The 21274-nt window shown below is 43.2% G+C and overlaps 1 long non-coding RNA gene across 1 annotated transcript in view; it reads right to left on the bottom strand.

Moving 5' to 3' along the window:
- Positions 1-831: 831 nt before the first annotated feature.
- Positions 832-21274, bottom strand: part of LOC149474224 (uncharacterized) — a 60041-nt gene continuing 39598 nt past the window's right edge. The window contains exons 3-4 of the long non-coding RNA XR_016311649.1: positions 13075-13201; positions 832-1216 (exon numbers count right to left, since the gene is read on the bottom strand). This is a non-coding gene — a long non-coding RNA (uncharacterized LOC149474224). The remainder of the gene's footprint in view (positions 1217-13074; positions 13202-21274) is intronic.

Genomic DNA, 21274 nt, shown 5'->3' with positions numbered 1-21274 from the left:
ATGAAGTCATGTCAGAGCTTACTGAGCTTCAAAGAGGGCAAATTGTTGGTGTCCGCTTAGCTGGTGCCTCTGTGTCTGAAGTTGCCAATTTATTTGCTGTGTCACGAGGTAGAGTATCAAAAGTTCTGATGGCATATACTATTTCTGGGAAAATTACATCTAATCAGTGGTGTATTCATTTCTTGTGCTGCCCTAGGCAACACAAGAATTTGGCGACCCCCCCCCCCATCAGCAGCATAATTCACCCCCGTGCTACTCACCAATATCAGCAACCCCCCGCTGCACACCTGAAAATTTCTGTCCAAGACAAAAGCATTATATGCCTCCTGGTAAATATGTCACTGCATCTGATAAACATACAGTAAATGTGGTCTTTAAGGTCAACTGACCAAAAGAGATAAAAGGACACTGTGCAGGACTGTGACCCGGAATAAGAAAACAACTGCTGCAAAAGTGACTGCAGAGCTCAATCTCAGTCATCCAAAGCCTGCATCCACAAAATTTGTGCAGAGGGAACTCCATAAGCAAAGCATTCACATGTGAGCTGCAATTGTCAAACCACTAATGAGAGATATTAATGCTCAGAGGAGGAGAGAGTGGTGCAACACCCATAAATTGTGGACTACCAATCAATGAAAGACTGTAATATGGTCCGATGACATGTTTACATGTGGCAAACACCGTCCCAAGCTTACGACCAGGACTGTATTGTGCCAATGGTAAAGCATGGTGGTGGCGTAATCATGCTTTGGGCAGCCATATCTTGGTATTCTGCAGGCCTGAAAGGTAGAGTCCCTGCCTGCGACTATGTACAAATCTTGGCCAATCATGTGCACCCATGGTGTAGACATTTATTCTCACAGACAGCGGCATTTACCAAGACAATAATGCTCCGATTCACACAGCTCGTGTTGTCAAATCATGGTTTGATGAGTGTGCAGATGAAGTCTTGCACCTTCCCTGGGCGCAGCAGTCACCAGACCTGAATATCAAAAAAGCCACTTTGGTCAATTTTGGAGAATAAAGTTCAGGCTCATTTTTCGCCTCTGATTTTTGCATGAAGAGTGGTATCAGATTATATTATCCACCATCCAAGAATTATATTTGTTCATTCCCAGGAGAAATCAGGACGTCTTGGATGCCAAAAGAAGTCCAATACTATATCAGGTAACAATTTTGTTCTTTCACCTGGTGTTTCCATTATTTTGTCCAACCCCTGTATTAAATAAGAATACATATATTTACCTCTTTATTAGAAACATTTTTTATTCATATATATATATATATATATATATATATATATATATATATATATATACACACACACATACACACACACACACAGCTGTGAATCATTTACATAGCAAAAAGATCCCAACATAGAGTTTCCTGTAATTATACATTAACACATATAGTTATAAATTAACACAAAACATTTCAGCCTTCAACATATATAACTTGTTGCTTCAACTCTAAAAAAAAAAAATAAAGTCCTATTTTAATTTGCCATTGCACGGATGTTTTGAGGTTTTCCTTTTGGTGAGGTGTTTGTTGAGAAATTTCTACTTCAGATTTAGAATACTTTATCAATTCCCAAAGGGAAATTACTGTTAAGGTGGTAAAGCATTTTTTTTCCAGAGGCATATCTTTTTCACTTGAACCAGGTAATACACAAAATAATCAGTAATAAATATATTATTTTTCTAGCCTTTTTCCAAAGGGATTTATAGCAAGGTTCAAAACATGTCAAAGGTAGAAACAATATCCTTAGCAATTATAATACAGACACATCAATTAATCCCACAGGCCTGAATAAACGTGTATATCTATTTTCTGTTTTTAAGATACATTTTATTTTGAGAACTCAGAAATAAAACTTTTGCCAGTTTTAAATAATTTCAAAAGTTATTTCATATCTAACACAAAGTTACTTCATATCTACAGCTTCCAACCAGCATGTAGCAGGGGAGAGGCAAAAGGTAGCCACCTAGGCATTGAACATTTTGTATCATGACCTGAACAGCAGGATATTAGATTTTACTTAAGCAGAGCTAAATGAATACCACTCCCTCCATTGTCCAGATCTGCAAAGCACTCAAGAAGTACATGACTAGTGCTGAGCTTTCTTATTTGGAAGTCCAACATGCTCTACAAGTGCTGTATTATGGAAGCTGTAATAAATGTTTTTGGAAAAAAACTCAAATTATCAGTTATAATTTTACAACCCTTAGAACAAAATGCATTTTATTTTCCTGTGAATGCAGGAAGAAAGTAGAGCGGGGCTGCTGGTGGGGACAGCACTGTCCTGTTTACCATTATCATCTAAAGTGAAAGTAAAAGTAAATGAAAACCCCATATTTTGGGTTGTCACCAGAATAGTAAGAGAGGAAATCTTCCAATGGGGACACTAGTTTGGATTCCCTTAATTGAGGAATTTCCTTTCACTTCATGTTTTGGCTATGGGGCAGGAAGTGAAGGGAAATCTACCCAATGGGACACAGATGGCAAAAAAAAAATCTGACAGGGGTTATAACCCTCCCTTACTTTATCCACAATGAAAAAAAAAAAGTTTTGCCTTTGGTTCTATTTTAATGCACAGAATGCTCTAAGATTAAAAAAAAAAACCTGGACTTTTGAATCACTTTAAATTTCAACATTCTGCAATAATCAATAGCTTACATAGTACAATACTCTACTACTGACACAAAACATTACAGTAATCTAGTTAGGACAAGCTATAGTCTCATTTGCATCTGATGTGTAGCAATAAAACGAAAGTCATACAAAGAAACTACTGTAAATTCCCAGTTAGCATGAATAATACATTACAGTCATGTGATAGGATGCCCAGTGCATTAGTGCTCTAATTGCTCTAGTTGAAATCTATGAAACCTACATTGTAGTCATTTTTGAATATCAGAAAATCACTTGTTGGTAAATGAAATGCTTAGTTATGTGGTACTACGTCACAAGAGAGGAGAATGCCCACAGCTGGCCTCACTCTGAACTGTATGCAAACAACATTTGTTTTACAAATAAACATTTAATATATGATAAAAAATTCACAGAGCCCCATGGGTTTTCCAAGGAGATACCACAGCAAACGTCTGTTTTAAGTCAATCTTGAGACACTGCTTTGAGTGAATGAGACTTTGGACTGAAATGAATTACTGCTTTGAATTATCAAGCTATCTGTTCATTCACACTTGAGCTATTGAGGTCAATAAAACAGAAGGGTTTTTTTGAACAGGCTGACAAATGTTTTTAACTTTTTGTTTGGCCTAACAATAAAAGAGAAAAAAATGAACAAAACCAATATAGATTCTCATTAAAATCAGATTAGTGGCTATGAGTATAAAGAGTCCTAAAAGGCCTTGAGTAGATGCCACATCACACTCATGTAGGTAGCCATGAATGAAATGAATGTTTTGTATATTTCAAATAACAAAAAAAAAAAAAAAAAAAGGAGAGGTGTGATGCGCTGAATCGCACACCACACTGGCCCCTAGCACAACCAGCAACAGAGGGCTGTCACAGCAGTGAAGTACTGTGGCAGCATTCCTTATAGTGTTACTTGCTTATACGATAAATACTGCCATTGGCCCTCATTTATCGAGTCTGCAAACAGAAAATCATCTGCATTAATATTTTCAGATTGCCATTATTTCAGCTTCCCCCTAACTAGCCCTAAAACCATCCCTTCCCCCCTTCCTAACACGTATGCTAACTAACCTGTGTAAGAAAGATTTTTATACTTACTTATTTTTAGGCAGCATGTCTTCAAGGAAGAGGAGGAAGCTTCAGCAACGGATGGACCACTGAAGTCTATGGGTGATGTCACCACTCCCAGGCATTAATAGCTACTGTCGGAGCACTCTCTCCTTACCGTTTCCCTCTCCCCTGTAGCTGACACAGGAGAGATCAAATGGACTACCATGGCCTGAAAATAGTTTAGTATTTATCTCTTTCTTACACAGGTGCAGCGCTCACCCAAGTCTCCCTCTACTTGTTTGGAGGCTGCCAGGCTCAGACACCAGTTGCAAGCACACCAACCATACAAAGTCACTCTAGGGGATGTCTTTTTGTAGATTTATTGCAATGCTTAAAACAGGAGAGAAGGATGAGGGTACATCATACTCCAAAACACAAAACGGGTACAGAAGGAGAGATTCTCAAGCACAAATCCTTTAGAAGCAGCTTTTACTGGAGATAGAGGGGGCAGGCTTCTAATCTGAGACTGTGTTAGAGCAGCTCCAGTCTTCACAGCAATCTCTGATCAAGGTCCTACTCACAATGTCCAAGGACAGCTGTCAGCCACCCAGCTTCCATGCAACATTCTTCAGCAAGAGAAAAAGACAATCTCCAACCCAGCTTCCACAGATAATGCCCTTTAGCAAATATCCTTCAGTCCAGGTTATTCCAGGCCCTCAACCAGCACATGCTGAGGCTTAACAACAGCTCTTCAGTACACGGCTGCCTCCCAGGGGCAGTAGCCCCAGGAGAATAGTCCTGCTGAACAGGCCTCCCAAACACTTATCTTCTCCCCAGCCACCTTCTAGGTGCCCCCTCCCAGGGATTGTCTGAGGTCAGATAAATATTCATAACTTCAGTTGCTGACCCTCCTACTCTATCTCTGAAAGCTTCTTCCAAAGAAAGACAGAAACAATCAACCACCAAGTTTAGGGAAATCTGGCCAGACCTAGAAAATAGATTGTTATTAAACCAAATTTAGCCTGACTAAAGCAGGGTACTATACAGGTTAGATAGCATAGGTGTTAGGAATCTGGAATTCCACTTTAAGAGTAGGTGGTTGCAGATCAACCCACACTTTTTGGCCACCAACAGCAAGCATGCAGCGCTAGATCAGACATTTCTCAGCACCCACTCTCCCTGGTTTTATATATGCAGGACTAATAAATTTATAAATACATATACACTATATTGCCAAAAGTTTTGGGACACCCCTTCAAATCATTGGATTCAGGTGTTGAAATCACCTCCATGGCCACAGGTGTTTAAAATCAAGTACCTAGGCATGCAGACTGCTTCTACAAACATTTGTGAAAGAATGGGTCACTCTCAGGAGTTCAGTGTATTCAAGCGTGGTACTGTGATATGTTGCAATCTGTGCAATAAGTCCATCTGTGAAATTTCTTTGCTAATAAATATTCCACGGTCAATTGTTAGTGGTATTATTGCAAACTGGAAGCAACTGGAAACAACAGCAATTCCGCCACAAAGTGGCAGGCCACGTAAAACGACAGAGCGGGTTCAGCACATGTAGTTGTAGTGTACAGAAGATGCCAACTGCCTGCAGAGTCAATAGCTAAAGACCTCCAAATTCTTTGTGTCCTTCAGATTTGCACAACAACATTGCGTAAAGAGCTTCATGGAATGGCTTTCCATGGCTGAGCAGCTGCATCTAAGCCTTACATCAGCAAGTGCAATGCAAAGCGTCGGACGCAGTGGTGTAAAGCAGGCCTCCACTGGACTCTACAGCAGTGGAGACATGTTCTCTGGAGTGATGAATCACACTTCTCTGTCTGGCAATCTGATGGATGTGTCTGGGTTTGGCGGTTGTCAGGAGACATTGTGCCATGTATAAAGTTTGGTTGACAGGGAATTATGGTGTACAGTTGTTTTTCAGGGGTTGGGCTTGACCCCTTAGTTCCAGTGAAGGGAACACTTAAGGTGTCAGCATACCAAGACATTTTGGACAATTTCATGCTCCCAACTTTGTGGGAACAGTTAGAGGATGGCCCCTTACTGTTCCAACATGACTGTGCACCAGTGCACAAAGCAAGGTCCATAAAGACATGGATGAGCAAGTTTGGGGTGGAGGAACTGGAGTGGCCTGCATAGAGTCCCAACCTCAACCCGACAGAACACCTTTGGGATGAAGTAGAGCAGAGACTGCAAGCCAGGGCTTCTCGTCCAACATCAGTACCTGACCTCACAAATGCGCTTCTGGAAGAATGGTCAAACATTCCCATAGACACACTCCTAAACCTTGTGGACAGCCTTCCCACAAGAGTTGAAGCTGTTATAGCTGCAAAGGTTAAGCCAACTCAATATTGAATCCTATGGAATAAGATTGGGATGCCATTAAAGTTCATGTGCATGTAAAGGCAGGCGTCCCAAAACTTTTGCAATATAGTGTATATTAGGGCCAAGCGAACTATGCAATTTGCTATGATCAGGTGAAAATGAGGCAAGGGGGCCCAGGAGCAGAAAGTACCTTTGGGCACATGCACAGTAATCCCATGGGCCTTGACACCTGGCAATTAAATAAAAGTTCCCCATGCCCCATCAGGTCAGCAGCTGGTGCTGGGGCAGAGAGGGAAATATTTTCTAATTTTTTGTGGGAGGAGACAGTAATCCTTCGTGGCATGGCTCAACAATTAAATTACAGCTTTTGCCTTTCCTTCTATATCAATGTGTTGGGGCAGGCAAGAACTTTAATTTAATGTTTTTTTATATACATACTTATTATTATACGGGATGACGGAAGTGCTTCCAGGTCTTGAAACCATCACTCTTCCTCTAGATCCAGACACCAAAGGTCTCCTTCCAGCTCCAGGCATCCTAGGAGAAGTCTTCGTTCCTCCTCCAGGCATCACGTCAAGCGACACTCGCGCCACTCCGGTAGGAAAATGTGCTGGGGGTGCGAAACTCAGGTTCCTGAGGACAAGTCATTATGTGACTCCTGTTTTGTGACCGGCGAGAGAGAAAGTGCCAACCAACAGGTAGAGGCTTTGGTTAGGCGGGTGGGTCAAAAGTCCCTGAAAGAAATAGGAACTAGTCGTTCCCGCAGCCCATTGGTCGGGGTGTGCTCCCTTCCCAAAGACCCCCAAGAGGGAGTGGAACATTCTCAGCCTAGTCACCTGTCAGCTGGAGATTCAGACAGTGAGGCAGAAGGTGAGGATCCATGTGTGGGCCTCGGTCTCACCCTTAAGGCAGTTAAAGAGGCCCTGAAGTGGGAACAAGCTGTGGAGTCTCCTCCTAAAAGTATTAAAGCATCTAAAAACATACCATCCAAACTTTCTGTTCTTATAGGAACTTGGGGAAATTTTCACTGAGGAGTGGAGCAATGTCAATAGGAGGACCTCCTTGCTGAAAAAGTCAACCAAGTTCTATCCATTCAAATCAGAAGACTTCAAATATTTAGAATCAGCCCCTCTGGTGAATGCAGCCTTGATGAGACTAGCTAAGCATGTTACCCTCCCTCTCAAGGATTCAATGTCCTTTAAGGACAACCTGGAAAGGAGAATCAATTCTGATCTCAAACGAATCTACACTCTGGCAGGGATGGCTTGCAAGCCAGTGCTTGCCCTAGCGGCCTTATTCAAATCTATAGAAGTTTGGTCGTATGACGTGGATGCTGCTCTCAGAGAAGTTCTGGAAGAGGTGGTCAGGAATTCAGCCATGCGGGAGCAGCCATTGCCATCTGCCTTTCTGGGGGAGGCCTCAATCGACCTTACCCGTCTGCTGGCTTTGGTTATGCTGTCCTCAGTTACAGCCAAATGTGCATTGTGGCTTTGGCCTTTTTGACCGATCTGGCCTCTAAGCAGGCATGATGCAAAATTCCTATTGAGGGTTCCTTCTTGTTTGGAACAGACTGGACAGCACTATAGTCTGGACGGTCCGGTTTCCTGCCGCAGGATCGGTGTCTACTAGGCCAGAAGAGGGCTCAGTCCAGAAGTCAATGCTCGGAAAGAGGGACGCCTCTAAAAGCCAGGCTGTGAATTCAAGAGAAGCTGGAGAAGTCGGTCATCTTTTAAAGAGTCCTTCAAGGGCTTGACCTCTGGAGGTCATGAGGCTACAAACTCCTTTTGCAATTGGACCCTCTCAGGCAGGCCAGGTGAGGGCATGCCTTCACCATTATCGGCATGTCTGGGAGACTTTAATCCGGGACTTCAGCACTGTATCTTTAGGACATGCTTGGGCGTTCAAGAGCCCTTCTCATCTCAAGTTCATCCCTAAGGCCCTTCAACATTCTGGAAAAAGGAGACAAATCCTACTGTCCTACATGGACTCTCTACTGGCACAGGGTGCTGTTGTGCCACTTCCAGAGGGCAAAGAATTTCAGGGCATGTATTCGCTCCTTTTTGTGGTCCAGAAAAGAAACGGGGCTTGGAGGCCTGTCATAGATCTTACCCATCTAAACTCCTTTATCAGGAACTCAAAATTTCAAGATGAAGACGCTGTTCACAATTCAACAAGCAATTCAACCAGGCAACTTTCTCCTGTCTATAGATCTGAAGGATGCCTACTTTCATGTGCCCATTGCAAAAGATTTTCAGAGGTTCCTCCAGTTTGCTGTGGACCAACAGCATCTCCAGTTCGTATGTCTTCCCTTTGGGCTCTCCACATCGCATTGTGTGTTTTCAAAAGTCTTGTTGGCGTTTGTGGCCCTGATCAGAACCAGAGGCATTCACCTGAACCATTCCCTAGACTACCTGCTCCTACTATCCCAGGACAGAGAACAGCTGCTACAGCACAGGGCTCATGTCATCTTGACCCCTCAAGTTTGGGTGGTTGTTGAACACGGAGAAGAGCCAGCTGGAGCCCACGCAGTCTTAAATATTACTCGGGGCTCATTTCGACATGATCACCATCTCCCTGCCCTTGGAGAAGATTCCAGTGATCCGGAGCTGAATACTACCTGCCCTGTCCTCACATCTTTGGGCCCTCCAATGCCTGAAAATCATTGGCACCATGGTGTCCGCAGCGTTGATGGTGAAGTGGGCACAGTAGAGAATGTGTCCCTTCCAGTTGCCACTGGATTGCCCACATCTTCAGGGTCACAATCACAATGGATGCCAGCAACTCCAGATGGGGCACTCTCTGCGAGTCAGAGATAGCTCAGGGCAGATGGAGTTTTCCCTCCCACAGGTTGGGGCTGAATGTCCTGGAATTGCGAGCGGCATTCTGTGCTCTATGGGCCTTTCAGCACCTAGCACAGGGGAAGTCAGTCCTCCTGATACGACAGCAGTGTCCTACATAAGAAGACAGGGCAGGACCCATAGCCTGTCCATCTTGTGGGAAATAGAGCCCATCATGACTTGGGCTCAGAGAAACCTGTCCAATATATCGGCAGTATACATCCAGAAATCCCTATCCAGGGTTCAATTAGACAACAATGAGTGGTCTCTCAACATAGAAGTCTTCAAGTGGATACTGACCCTTGGGATCAGTCCAGAAGTTGACCTATTTGACTCCCCTTGCAACAGCAAACTGGAGATGTAGTACACCAGGAATCGCTGTCCCCAGGCCTTCAGGGTGGATGCTCTGACAGATCAGTGGAGGTTTCGCACAGGTCCCTGTCAATTTCAGGTTTCTTTGGAGGCTCAGAGCAGAAGCAAATAGAGTCTCTGAAATCATGAATCTTAGCTTCAAAGAACCATATTTTACATTCTTCCTGGATTGAGTGGTCCTCATTCCTATGCTAGGTTCTAATTCTAAATGTTTAGAGCCTCTTGAGTCAATGACGTTCACCCCCCTGGATGTGGGTGAGACGTTAACCGTTCCCCGACTGCCCTATAGCAAAAATACTGCTGCAGGGCGGTGCGGGTGTGCAAAATCATGCATATATACGTAATTTTGCATCTCCTGGCAGGGGGCGTGCACGAGGCGTGCGCGTGCCCTACCCGCGCCGCTATTTACAGCCACAGCTATCAATCACCAGGTCCCAGCCAATGATTACTCAACAGTACCCGGTAATTACCAAGGATCTCCAACAGGGAGGAGAACTGTTTGCTTACACTGGGGATGTCAGTGACACCAAGTCAGTTCCCCCCAGTGTCAGAATGTCCATCGCAGTCCTGCTATTAGTTGCTGATTGCTGCAATTACTGGCAAAAAAAAAAAAAAATCCCAGTATATATACCGCCATTTGTAAACACTAACTTTCACATAAACCAATTAATTTACACTTATTGGGATTCTTTTTTGCAAAGACATGTAGCAGAATACATTTTGGCCTAAATTTATGCCAAAATCTTACTTTTAAATTTTTTTTTACTGGATATGTTTAATAGCAAAAAGTCCAAAATATAGTTTATTTCTCAAAATTGTAGCTCTTTTTTTTATAGCGTAAAAAATATAAAATACACCAAATACCAAATATACACCAAATATCAAATACCACCAAAAGAAAGCTCAATTCATGGGAAAAAAAAGGACGTAAATTTCATTTGGGTGCAGTGTTGCATGAGCGTGCAATTGCCAGGTTAAGTAACACAGCGCCATAATGCAAAAAATGGCCTGGTCAGGAAGGGGGGTAAATCCTCAGGAGGGCAAGTGGTTAAAGCTGTACTTGCAGGTCACAGCATCCTTCTGTAGGTCAGACTGTCTATTCATCCTTTTCCATGTGAAGAGCAAAGGAGACCAGGCCAATTCTCTTAGGTCAATTGCAGCCTGGATTGTCCAGGCAATCCAAATCGCCTACAGAGCTAAGGGCTTGGCGCCTCCGTAACCAGCGACTGCACACTCAGCCAGACGTGTGGCTACATCCTGGGAGGCTTCCCGGCATGTCACCCCTTAGATAATCTGCAGGGCGGCCTCATGGTCCTCAGTCAACACTTTTATGTCTCATTACTGTGTACAGCCTTCTTCCTTATCCTCTGTTAAGCTTGGTTTGAATGTCTTGTCAGTTAATGGGGCAAATTAAAGTCTTTGTTTGAGTAACTGCCCACCCGTGTGTGTATGGCTAGTTATTTCCCATACGTATGCTGCCATGGAGTCTGTCAGGAAAACGGAAAATTTCCTATCAAATACTTACTTTCCTGATGTCCTGACAACTCATGGGGCCCCCGGGCAATAGGGGATCATGGGGCCCCTGTGTCCTTGCCCAAACTCAAAAAAGCCTATGAAAAAAGGTACCAGGGGCATCTCATGGGGCCCCCTACTGACCCCGGGCCCTCGAGCAGTGCCCGAGTTTCCAAATGGTCAGTCCTCCCCTGGCAGATATACTGCTACAGGGTGGCACGGGTGCGCAAAATCACATATATGTATATATGTGATTTTGCATTTCTGGGTAGGGGGCGCGCGCAGCTTTCATAGCCTGTGATTACTCGCTGGCACCCGGTGATTTTCGACGATCTTCGATGGGGAGGAGAACTGTTTTGTTTACTAACAGTTCTCCTCCCTGTCAGCTCGGGCACACTGCTTTGGATGGCTGTGCACAGCACAGCCATCTAAAGCAGTGAGCTTACGGTGAAGCACAGACACAGCCCCCTAGTAAAACACTCCCAGCACACAGTTAAGCCTTTGATCGCCCCTCATGTTAACCCCTTCCTCCCCAGTGCCCTTAGTACAGTGTCAATGCTTTTATTTAGCACTGATCACTGTATTGGTGTCACTGGGGATGTCAGTGACGCCAAGTCAGTTCCCTCCAGTGTCAGAATGCCTGCCACAGTGCCGCTATAGTTCAATGATCACTGCCATTACTAGTAAAAATTTAAAAAAAAATTCCAGTATCTATACCGCAATTTGTAAACCTCATAACTTTCACATAAACTAATTAATTTACACGTATTGGGATATATAGCAGAATAAATTTTGCCCTAAATTTTTTTCTCAAAATTGTCGGTCTTTTTTTTTATAGCGCAAAAAAATTTAAAAAACGCATAGGCGATCAAATACCACCGAAAGAAAGATCAATTCGTGGGGAAAAAAAGGACATAAATTTATTTGTTAATTTGGGTGCAGCATTGCATGACCGCACAATTATCAGTTAAAGTAACGCAGCGCCATAATTCAAAAAAATGGCCTGGTCAGGTAGGGGGGTAAATCCTCAGAAGGGAAAGTGGTTAATCTGTTGTCTGCTGAGAACTGTTGTGCTTTCTTCAAGGGTTCCAACTTTGCCAGACAATGGTTTTCTTTTTCATCAATCACCGGCCAGTGGGATAAAACTGGGACTGTTATAGAAAGTGAGTACTATCTTTATATACGGTTGCTAGGTAAATGCAGTTCCGTTTTGTTAATTACGGTTATTCAGAAAGGTGTTTAACTATATATCTCAGAATCATGTTATTGTCTTATTGAATAAGTACACTTGCTAATCCTCTCTTCTTTTTGAATAGACCTTTGAAATAACTCAAGGTGTGTCAGTAAATGCTGGGTGAGTGAGGTGTGTCATTTTCAGGTGTGCAGAGAAATTACAATACAATTCAGTGGCACCTCTGGGTATAGCGCTACAGCTAAAAAAGCCAACTAAATGTAAATGATCCTGTCAGTACCATTCATGGCAGGACTATTACAAGCAGATGAAGCTAATAAAATAGGTATTGGCCAGATAGTTTAGAATAGATGATGGTTTATTTTCCTGAGTTACCCGTCACTTAAGTCTACTTTTTTTTTTTTACCACTACCAGCCACGATGCCCCTAACTTTCCAAATTCTAGAAGCAATGATTGGAAAAGCCTGGAAGTCAGAACGAAAAATGTTATTAGCATGTAAGAAGTTTGGGTAGCAGGGGTTACATGTGTAGTTAAAAATGTGTAGTTAAATGTGTAGATGTTAGATCTACCTTAAAGCTGAACTCCAGGCAAACAGCTAAATACACAGATAAAATACATATATGAGAACGGTTTTACCTGCCCACAGATTTGTGTTTTCAGTCCATTCAATCTTGATAGTTAAACAGTTTTGTCACATAGCAAAGGCCTAACAGGAAAGGTGGCGCGATTTTTTTCTCTTCTGCAGTTCAGTAACACATAAAGGTCTTGTCCCTCCCCCAGACTGTGACTGGACAGTGAGAAGAGAAGCAGCACACTGATTAAGTTACCTCTTTGAAACTATGCTCTCTCCTCCTGTCAGAATGCCATTGCAAACCCATGAGCATTGGAGAACAGTTTAGTGGGTATGTGAACAAACAACAGTAAAATCTCAGCGGGGTATCAAACACAGCCCAACTCCAACAAAAACTAGGAATCTGGGTAAAGTTGCCCATTTATCCATGATAATCGGCAATATATTAGCTGTTTCATTTCCTTTACACAGTTATTAGTAAATGTACAGTACATTCCAGTAAGTTGCGTCACCCGTTCTGGTAAAATTAAAAGTAACTTACCATCTCTAATTGCTTCCTGGCTGCCTCCATCTCATCCGGTATGGAATGCTTGGGGTTTCTCTTCCTCTCCTGCATGGCTTGGATATGCTGTCTGATGCGTTGTTCCAGTCGGAGGTCTCTGGACACTCTATGCATAAGAAATAAGAAAGTTTTAGAATACAAAGATCCTCTTGTCTGCTAAAAGAGATTGACCTGATTTTTAAGGGATAGATGCCAAAGGAACAGCTTGTCAGAAAATCCATAATTAAGAGGCCAACTTTCTCATTATACATATTTGATGCTTTTGGATGTTAGGATCATTTTAAAAACCAAGGAAGGGCACCATTCTAGACCAATATAATATTTTTAAAATAACTTTCCATACATGAGGTTTCTATTGCCAAAGGTTATGTTCTGGTAAGCTACTCAGACCAGGGGCGGACTGACCATTTGGAAACTCGGGCACTCCCCAAGGGCCCGGGATCAGTAGGGGGCCCCATGAGATGCCCCAGGTACCTTTTTCATAGGCTTTTTTGAGTTTGGGCAAGGACACAGGGGCCCCATAATCCCCTGTTGCCCGGGGGCCCCATGAGTTGTCAGTCCGCCCCTGGCTCAGACATGTTACATTCTATTTGAAAAGACTCCATCCAAGTCTTAATAACACCAATACAAAAGTTTCTTGTGCTATACAGTCACCAGAAGATCTAAAGTACTCTAGACTGTACAATCATATTTGTCAGGGACCACGGCTCCATGGTCCGCGATCGCGGCTCCGTCCCTCGCGCATGCGCAGTGGCGGCGGATCGCGCCGGGACACAGGCACTAGGTCCCGGCGAGCCGCGGCTGACAGGACGCCGCGCATGCGCAGTAGGAGCCGCGGGCGCGCCTCAGGCGTCCAATGACAGCCGGGGGCGCGTCCTAGCCGGCCAATGACAGTGCAGGGCGCACTATTTAAAGATGCCCTGCACTGTCACAGATTGCCGCAAGGTCTTCCTGTGATCCTGAGTTCCTGCACCTATCTTGTGACCCTGATTGACCCTGACTATTCTGCCTGCTCCTGCGTTTGACCCGGATTGTCCTGACTACTCTGCCTGCTCCTGCGTTTGACCCGGATTGTCCTGACTATTCTGCCTGCTCCTGCGTTTGACCCGGATTGCCCTGACCATTCTACGGATTGACTTCCCTGCTGACCCTGCATGTGACCCGACTACTCTCGCCTACCGATTCTGTACCCCGCTTACCCTCATGGGCCCACGATCCGTTACTACCCTGCTGGGGCCGCCATCCTCTTCATATCTGGCTCTCCCGGTACCTGTCCCCAAGGGTCTCCTCAGCCACTGGCGGGCCTGCTCGGAGGTCGTGACCTGGCCCGGGACTGTTTCAAGTCCATCCCCACCATCAGGGGCTCTGGTGAAAGCACAGCCCGGGCTTAGACCCCACGCTCTGAGTAGGTCTGTCAGTTGGCAGCCTGAGGCACCACCTGGCGGATCATAACAATATTGTATGATCAGATTTAGAGTCCATCATATAGACAGAACTAATTACAAAGTTTGATACGAAGTGTGAGAAGGGGGGACAAGAAAGAAAATCTTCAAAGTGAAAAGATTTTTGAAAATTTACCAGTGAAAAAAAATCCCTGTCTGAACACAAGGGAAATTGTGACCCAATTCTTCTAGCCAGCAAAAGCAGTTTTCGAGGAAAGGCATCTCAGAAAATATTGAATTTTGGCTGTATAATGAGTGGGTATGATGTAATGCGATGTGCTTCTTGTTGGCAGATGCTATTGTAGTCAGGGCCGTGGATAAGGGGGTACCAGTGGTCCTCCTGTATGGGGCCCAGGCAGCTAGGTGAATTGGATGTGGCCAGGAAGGGTGATCTCCACAGCAGGGCAGGTGGGCATTTACTAGAACAGATCCCCTGTATAGTTTCCTCTTAGCAGCTGAAAGCTGGCTTCTTCTTCTCTCCCTCCCCCTGGCTTTTAACTGCTGAAGAGAAAGCCATACAGGGGATCGACTCCAGTAACTGCTCCCTGCCGCATCCACCACCCTCCCTCTGCAACATATGTTTCTCCCTGCTGCCCAGGCACCCCTGTGTGCCCCCAAAGTGCTTCCCTCCTCTCCATTCCACTGGCAACTGCAGGAACACAATAGGATCCTTCATGTCAAATTTACCGGCCCTTCCTTTCCTGAATGAACACAATGAGTGATCGGAACTGATCACTCACTGTGTTCATTCATAACTGTAGTATAGTAAACTGTGTTTTTTTAGGAAGAGGGGCCCTGTCAGGTTGGCTGTATGGGGCCCCATGGTTTCTAACATCAACCCTGATTGTAGTCATTGCATATATAGGTGTGCCAACAGTGGGGTTAAATATGAGCAGTGCTACAACAGCCAGAGGTAAGATCACTTCCGTTATGAGCGTATATAGGCAACAAAATGCATGGGAAGTGTTTGAGCCAAAGATACGTGCACCATTGTCACATCCAATACCACAGTCAGTCAATGCCAATATCATTGTCATAGCCAATACCATTACTACAATCCATGCTCATGTCCAATATTCTACTTCAGTGGAATTCCTTTTGTATTTTATTGTAACCATTAACTGATAAGTCATTTGCAGTAACTAAGGAGTGTGTGGAAGGCATCTTTGATGTGAAACTAATAACATTCATGAACTGATTTCATGAATGGTACCCAAGTAAACGCTCTTATTCTGCAATGTCTGATCTGGTCCCTTATTGAAGATGAGTTCATGTGTGCCTTTGCAGTGTACTGTATTTAAAAAGAGGAAGGAGTGTAAATGAGTAAAAGTGATGAACAAATTCATGTAATACTGTGGTATAGAAGGAAAAGCAGCCAGTCCGGGATGGGAATAGTAGTGGCCTGTGTGCCTAGCTGTGTTCTTCTCAGTGGTGGGTCCCTATCTTGGGACCACTGCAGTACAGAGCTTTTCTATGGACAGAACCTGGACCACGGAGGATGCAAGACCTTGCAAGAGAATAGCACAGCTTTCCATGCCTATGGGTTGGAGCATGACAAGTGGGCTGTGCTGGAGAATGGGTGGAAGACATGTAGCATTCTGCACTGTTAACCTCATTTAACTCTATAGTCTAGTGCTGGGACAGGTGGGAACTGATCAGTATCACTGGCTGGAGAGAAGATACTGTCTTCTGGTTGAGGCCTAATGGACTGGTCTTATCAATGTCCGCATGAGTGTGTTACCACAATTATTATTTATATAAAGAGCGCACCAACCTTGCACATTACCTCAGCAATACAAAGATTTTATTAAAATAAGGTAATGTGCAAGGTTGGTGCGCTCTTTTGTTCTTATTTGCACTTCTTGTTCACCACCAGCTTTCATAACATGGTTCCATCAGCGTGTAGGAGGGGCCTAATCAGAGGGCGCCATTGCATGTTTTGTTCAGGCTTCTGCAGCCTTACTTAAGGGCTGCACAACCTTTGATCACTTGGTGGACGTGGTTTACGGAGGTCAATTTATCCACCTGCTCCAGATCTAGGTCTCTGAGCACTGGAGATGTCGTCTTGGTCAGTAGGGGGCCTCATGAGATGCCCCTGGTACCTTTTTCATAGGCTTTTTTGAGTTTGGGCACGGACACAGGGGCCCCATGATCCCCTATTGCCAGTTGTCAGTCCGCCCCTGGTCTTGGTGAACAAGAAATGTAAATACTAAAACTTGGTTTTACAAGGGATTACTATGAAAAGATGGATTGAGATGAGTGTTGATGTATGGGTTCCAGAGGTGTGAAGTACGGAACAAGGGGGGGACACTTTGACTACCATGGAAGGGGCAGGAGGGGAGGGGATGCAGCTTAATAAGTAGGTAGATTAGGAGGGAGAAATTAAAGAAGAAGTAAATAGGAAGGATGGAGAAGAAGGGAGAAGGTAGCAGGGGTGGAGGTCAAGGATGTAACCGAGAAGTAAGGAAAGATTAGATATCTGATTATGTAAAAAGGTACCCATACGTTTGTCTTCTTAATGTTTCCTGTTTAACTGAGTACAACCTATTTTTTCATCCATTTGAGGCTGGGCAAGGCTGATTGTATACGGCTGACTATATTATTATGCCTTGGTATTACTCCACAGGTAATCTATAGAATATAGCAAAGTATCAGCCCTCCCATTAGAGTACAAATTATTTTACAAAACTAGTGATGTAAATGATATTCAAAGTTCTTCTATAAAAGATGTTTGTGAAATATTATATGTATACAGGTCCTTTACACAGTGAAGACATTTCATTTAATTATATAGTAGTACTGTGAGGTCAGCACATTGCCTCAATATAAATACTGCTAATACCAGTCGCTAGCAACAGCAAGAAACTTTCCATTTGCTATTTGTGACTTTGATAATGAGCCAGGCTGAGCACGTGTTTGGGTGTACCACAGGACATCTAATGACACAGTTTACATTCTATCACAGTGAATATGGCCACTGTTTACAGGACAAACCTTGCTTTCTCCATTTCCTTGAATGATTACACTGACACGATCCTTGGCATCATCTCATGAGTTTCAACTCCAAAAGGCTTTTGCTTATCCCAGTTTTGGGAAGAATCCAGATCTGTGGCATATGAAGGAATGGCAACGGGCAACTAGGCATGTAAAATGACATGGTGACTAGTAAAAAGAGCAACTGTGTGTTTTGAGGGCGCATACGCCACTTACATTCATCATACTGTACCAGCCTACCAGAGTTTCTCTGTGCAAATTTGATCTAAAACTAAATTAAAAAACTACCATAAATCACAAGCAATAACTTTGTGTATTTTTCTTTACACCAACAGAGTGTACAGGCAAACAGTAAGGGAACATGGCTTCAATCAATATAGATTTAATTTTTATAGCATATTTCACAGCAGATTACAGTAGGGCAGTGTTTTTCAAACCTGTTATCAAGTATTAAGCTGGCCATACCTTCCTGATGAATTGGCTGAAATTTGCTCAGTGGGTGGCCCTGATGACTGCTTCCCAGCTGATAACCTATGATTGAAAAATGGAAGAAGTCTGGCAAATAATTGTTAGACAAACAGCAGCTGCATCCAGTCAGATGTAGTTGATGGTTGGGTATTCTGGCAGCTAATACGAACAGCTGAAAAAATATACTAGCTACAGTGGTAGATTCATCCATCTGCGCTGTGAAGCATGGATAGAAGAATCGGTTAGACTTTTTTGTTCAGCCTGCAGGCCACATGGTAAAAATATGTAAGTGTATGGCCAGCTCTATGAACAGTACATGTTTTATGGATAAACACGCAAGTGATTAAAGTGTATCTAAATCTAAGAGCAAAGGTTTATTGGTTATCGTATGTACTCTCCAGCGCCTCAGGCTATGCATAGCCAAAAGGGAAGCCAAGGGTACCAGGACAGCGACAACCAAAGGAAATGCTTCAGGGGTGCAGCCCTCCTCAGACGGGGAAATCAGCCACTGGATAGAGAGAAAACAGGTGGCGCACACACTTAGTGCATTATCCAAGGTTTATTGTAGGAGTGAAAGAATAAAAAAAACATACTCACAGACGAAACATGTATCTAAAAAGCATAGAAAAATTACAATGGCCACAATGGCAGGCAAGGTGTTCTCACTGTCAGTGCGGTCAAATACTGACGCGTTTCGGGGACGAATCCCTTTCCTCAGAGCTGATGACCAACCTGTATGGAGGTCAAATAGTACATAACCAATGCTTTGTCTCTTAGTGCATGTATGTATCTTTGTATGTGTGTATATGCATGTGTATATATGTATGTATATGCGTTTATAAAAACTACAAAAGATTGCACTTTAAATAACCCCCTCCAACCCCTCATCTTATAACAAGTAGAGGAGGTGGAGCTTTGCTCCCAAGGCATCTAGCCATGGTTATTTACTACTTGACCTTCATACAGGTTGGTCATCAGCTCTGAGGAAAGGGATTTGTCCCCGAAACGCGTCAGCCATTTGACCGCACTGACAGTAGAACACCTTGCCTGCCGTTGTGGCCATTGTCATTTTTCTATGCTTTTTAGATACATGCTTCGTCTGTGAGTATGTTTTTATTATTCTTTCACTCCTACAATAAACCTTGGATAATGCACTAGGTGTGTGTGCCACCTGTTTTCTCTCTATCCAAAGGTTTATTGGTGTTTTACAGAATATAGCTTACCAGTTCTTAGATGTGATCACTGCATTAGTTTTCTTTTTTCAGTTTCTTTCCATTTATTTTGTACCTGGTAAACCTACTAGTAACACAATTTCTGCCCTGGGGTAACAATGCTCACTCACAGTACTGCATCTATGGAGGAGCAGACACTCATAAGTGTTGGCACTATAGAACACCTCCCCTATCCATAACATTGAAGACAGAATTTCTATAGCCGTAACACCCTTCCTGATAGCTTTGTTTGAGATAATATTGCAGAGTCTTGGGAGAATTTCTGGTAGGATTAGCACCTATCTAGTACATATAGTAAAATATTTTAATTGTATCTTTAACAGATGAAAAAGGGAGCAAATAAGAAAAGTTAAAGTGATTCTGTATTTTTGATTTTTTTAATAAAAAAACATATTATACATACCCACTCTGTGCAATGGTTCCATAGAGCTGCCCTGATCCTCCTCCTCTAGGGTTCCCCATTAGCGCTACTGGCTCTTCCTCTTTGGGGAGTGCCCCCATAGAAATTTGATTCCTATGAGGGAACTCGTGTGGGCTTACTCCCAAGCCCCTCTGCCTGCATCCATAGCTACACACAGCAGGGTTCAGCCTCACCCCCAATCCCTCATCATATGATTTGATTGAAAGCAGCAGGAGCCAATGGCTCCTAACCTATTCTGTAACCCTCATTTACAACATGCTTGTTCTGGGTCTGTGGCTGAAAAGTACTCAAGTCAGACAAAGCAAGGCATCTAGCATTTCAGAAGGAGGAGTGCAATGGCAGTCCCCATAGAGCTCTCATGATAGAGTCAGGCTGGCTATGGATGGCTCATGTTTTTCAGCCAGGCTGAAAATAAAAAACTAATGGATTCCCCCATCTACACATGCGAGGAGGATGGAGGAATCCTACCCGCTGTGCTATTGTATCCGGATAGTGTGTCCAAATACACTGATCAGTGGCTGCAGCCTGCTGACTGACAAAAGTTTTCCAAATCCAACAGAAGTTGATCACTAAAACATCTGTTTAAGAGGAATTGCTATAGGTGGATCGAATTTGGCTGATCCCTGCTGTACTGGCTGAATTTTGATCCATCTATGGGCAGCTTCACTTTAGAATAAGTTAGGAATTCTAATACTTTTGTTTCACAGGTGCTGAATCTAACAAAGCATTTCAGTTGGCAATTAATTATTTTAGCCTCTCTTCTTTACTAAGAATATTGGTGTTTTTCAAGAAAAAGTTATGATCAGTGCACAGTAAGATGTAGACCTTTTCAATACATTACAAAACTCTTAAACGTAGAAGCAGGGTGAGTATGATCACGACAAAGTTTCCTCCCATTTAAAAATGATGCATGAGCAGATTTTAAGAACTAGATAAACAGTGAGTCATTGATTAAAGCTCACATTTGAAGATACGACAGCTTGTCTCTTACAAGACTTGTGCTGAATAAGCATCTGGAACAACAGGTTCTTGAAATTATTTTTCGCATATATTGTGGAGAACAGTTTTGAACATTTTATTCAAAAGTTAATAAAGTGATTTATTTTTTATAAAACCTTTATTGTGCAAATATACAGGGTTCTTCATTGACATGGTGCTTGCAGGAAATGTTGAGCTTTTTGATAAGAAAACCTGGCACTGCCTGCTCATTACAAAAAAAAAAAAAACACAACAGGAGGGAGTGTGTCTCTCTGCTGGTTCATTCAACTGTGTGTGACTAATCTGCTGTACAGGTATATTCACAGCATGGGCTATTCAGGGTATTCAAGGTGTAGCAGTAAGCCAATTTGGTGATGAGCTGCAGAGTAGGCTTGAGCAAGCGCCTGTAGGCTGCTAGAACAAGCATTGGTTCCACAGGCAGAACAATAAGCTAAATACCAAAGGTCCATACAAATGAAAGACACACCCTAGTTGGATGATGAGGCTTTAATATGCTGCTTTAAAATGTCCACATACTTTTTGGGTATTAGAAAAAAAAAACAGTTATCTTTGGGGGGTAGAAAAGGGTATGAAACATGACATTATAACTCACTATATCCGCTGCATCTGGAGAAGCAACCTAA

Source organism: Staurois parvus, unplaced genomic scaffold (genome assembly GCF_062004578.1).
Source record: "Staurois parvus isolate SC_StPar_1 unplaced genomic scaffold, SC_StPar_1.0 ptg000009l, whole genome shotgun sequence".
NCBI classification, from domain to species: Eukaryota; Metazoa; Chordata; class Amphibia; order Anura; family Ranidae; genus Staurois; species Staurois parvus.
The sequence above is the reverse complement of the archived record's forward strand: the minus strand, read 5'-3'. Positions and strand labels throughout refer to the sequence as shown.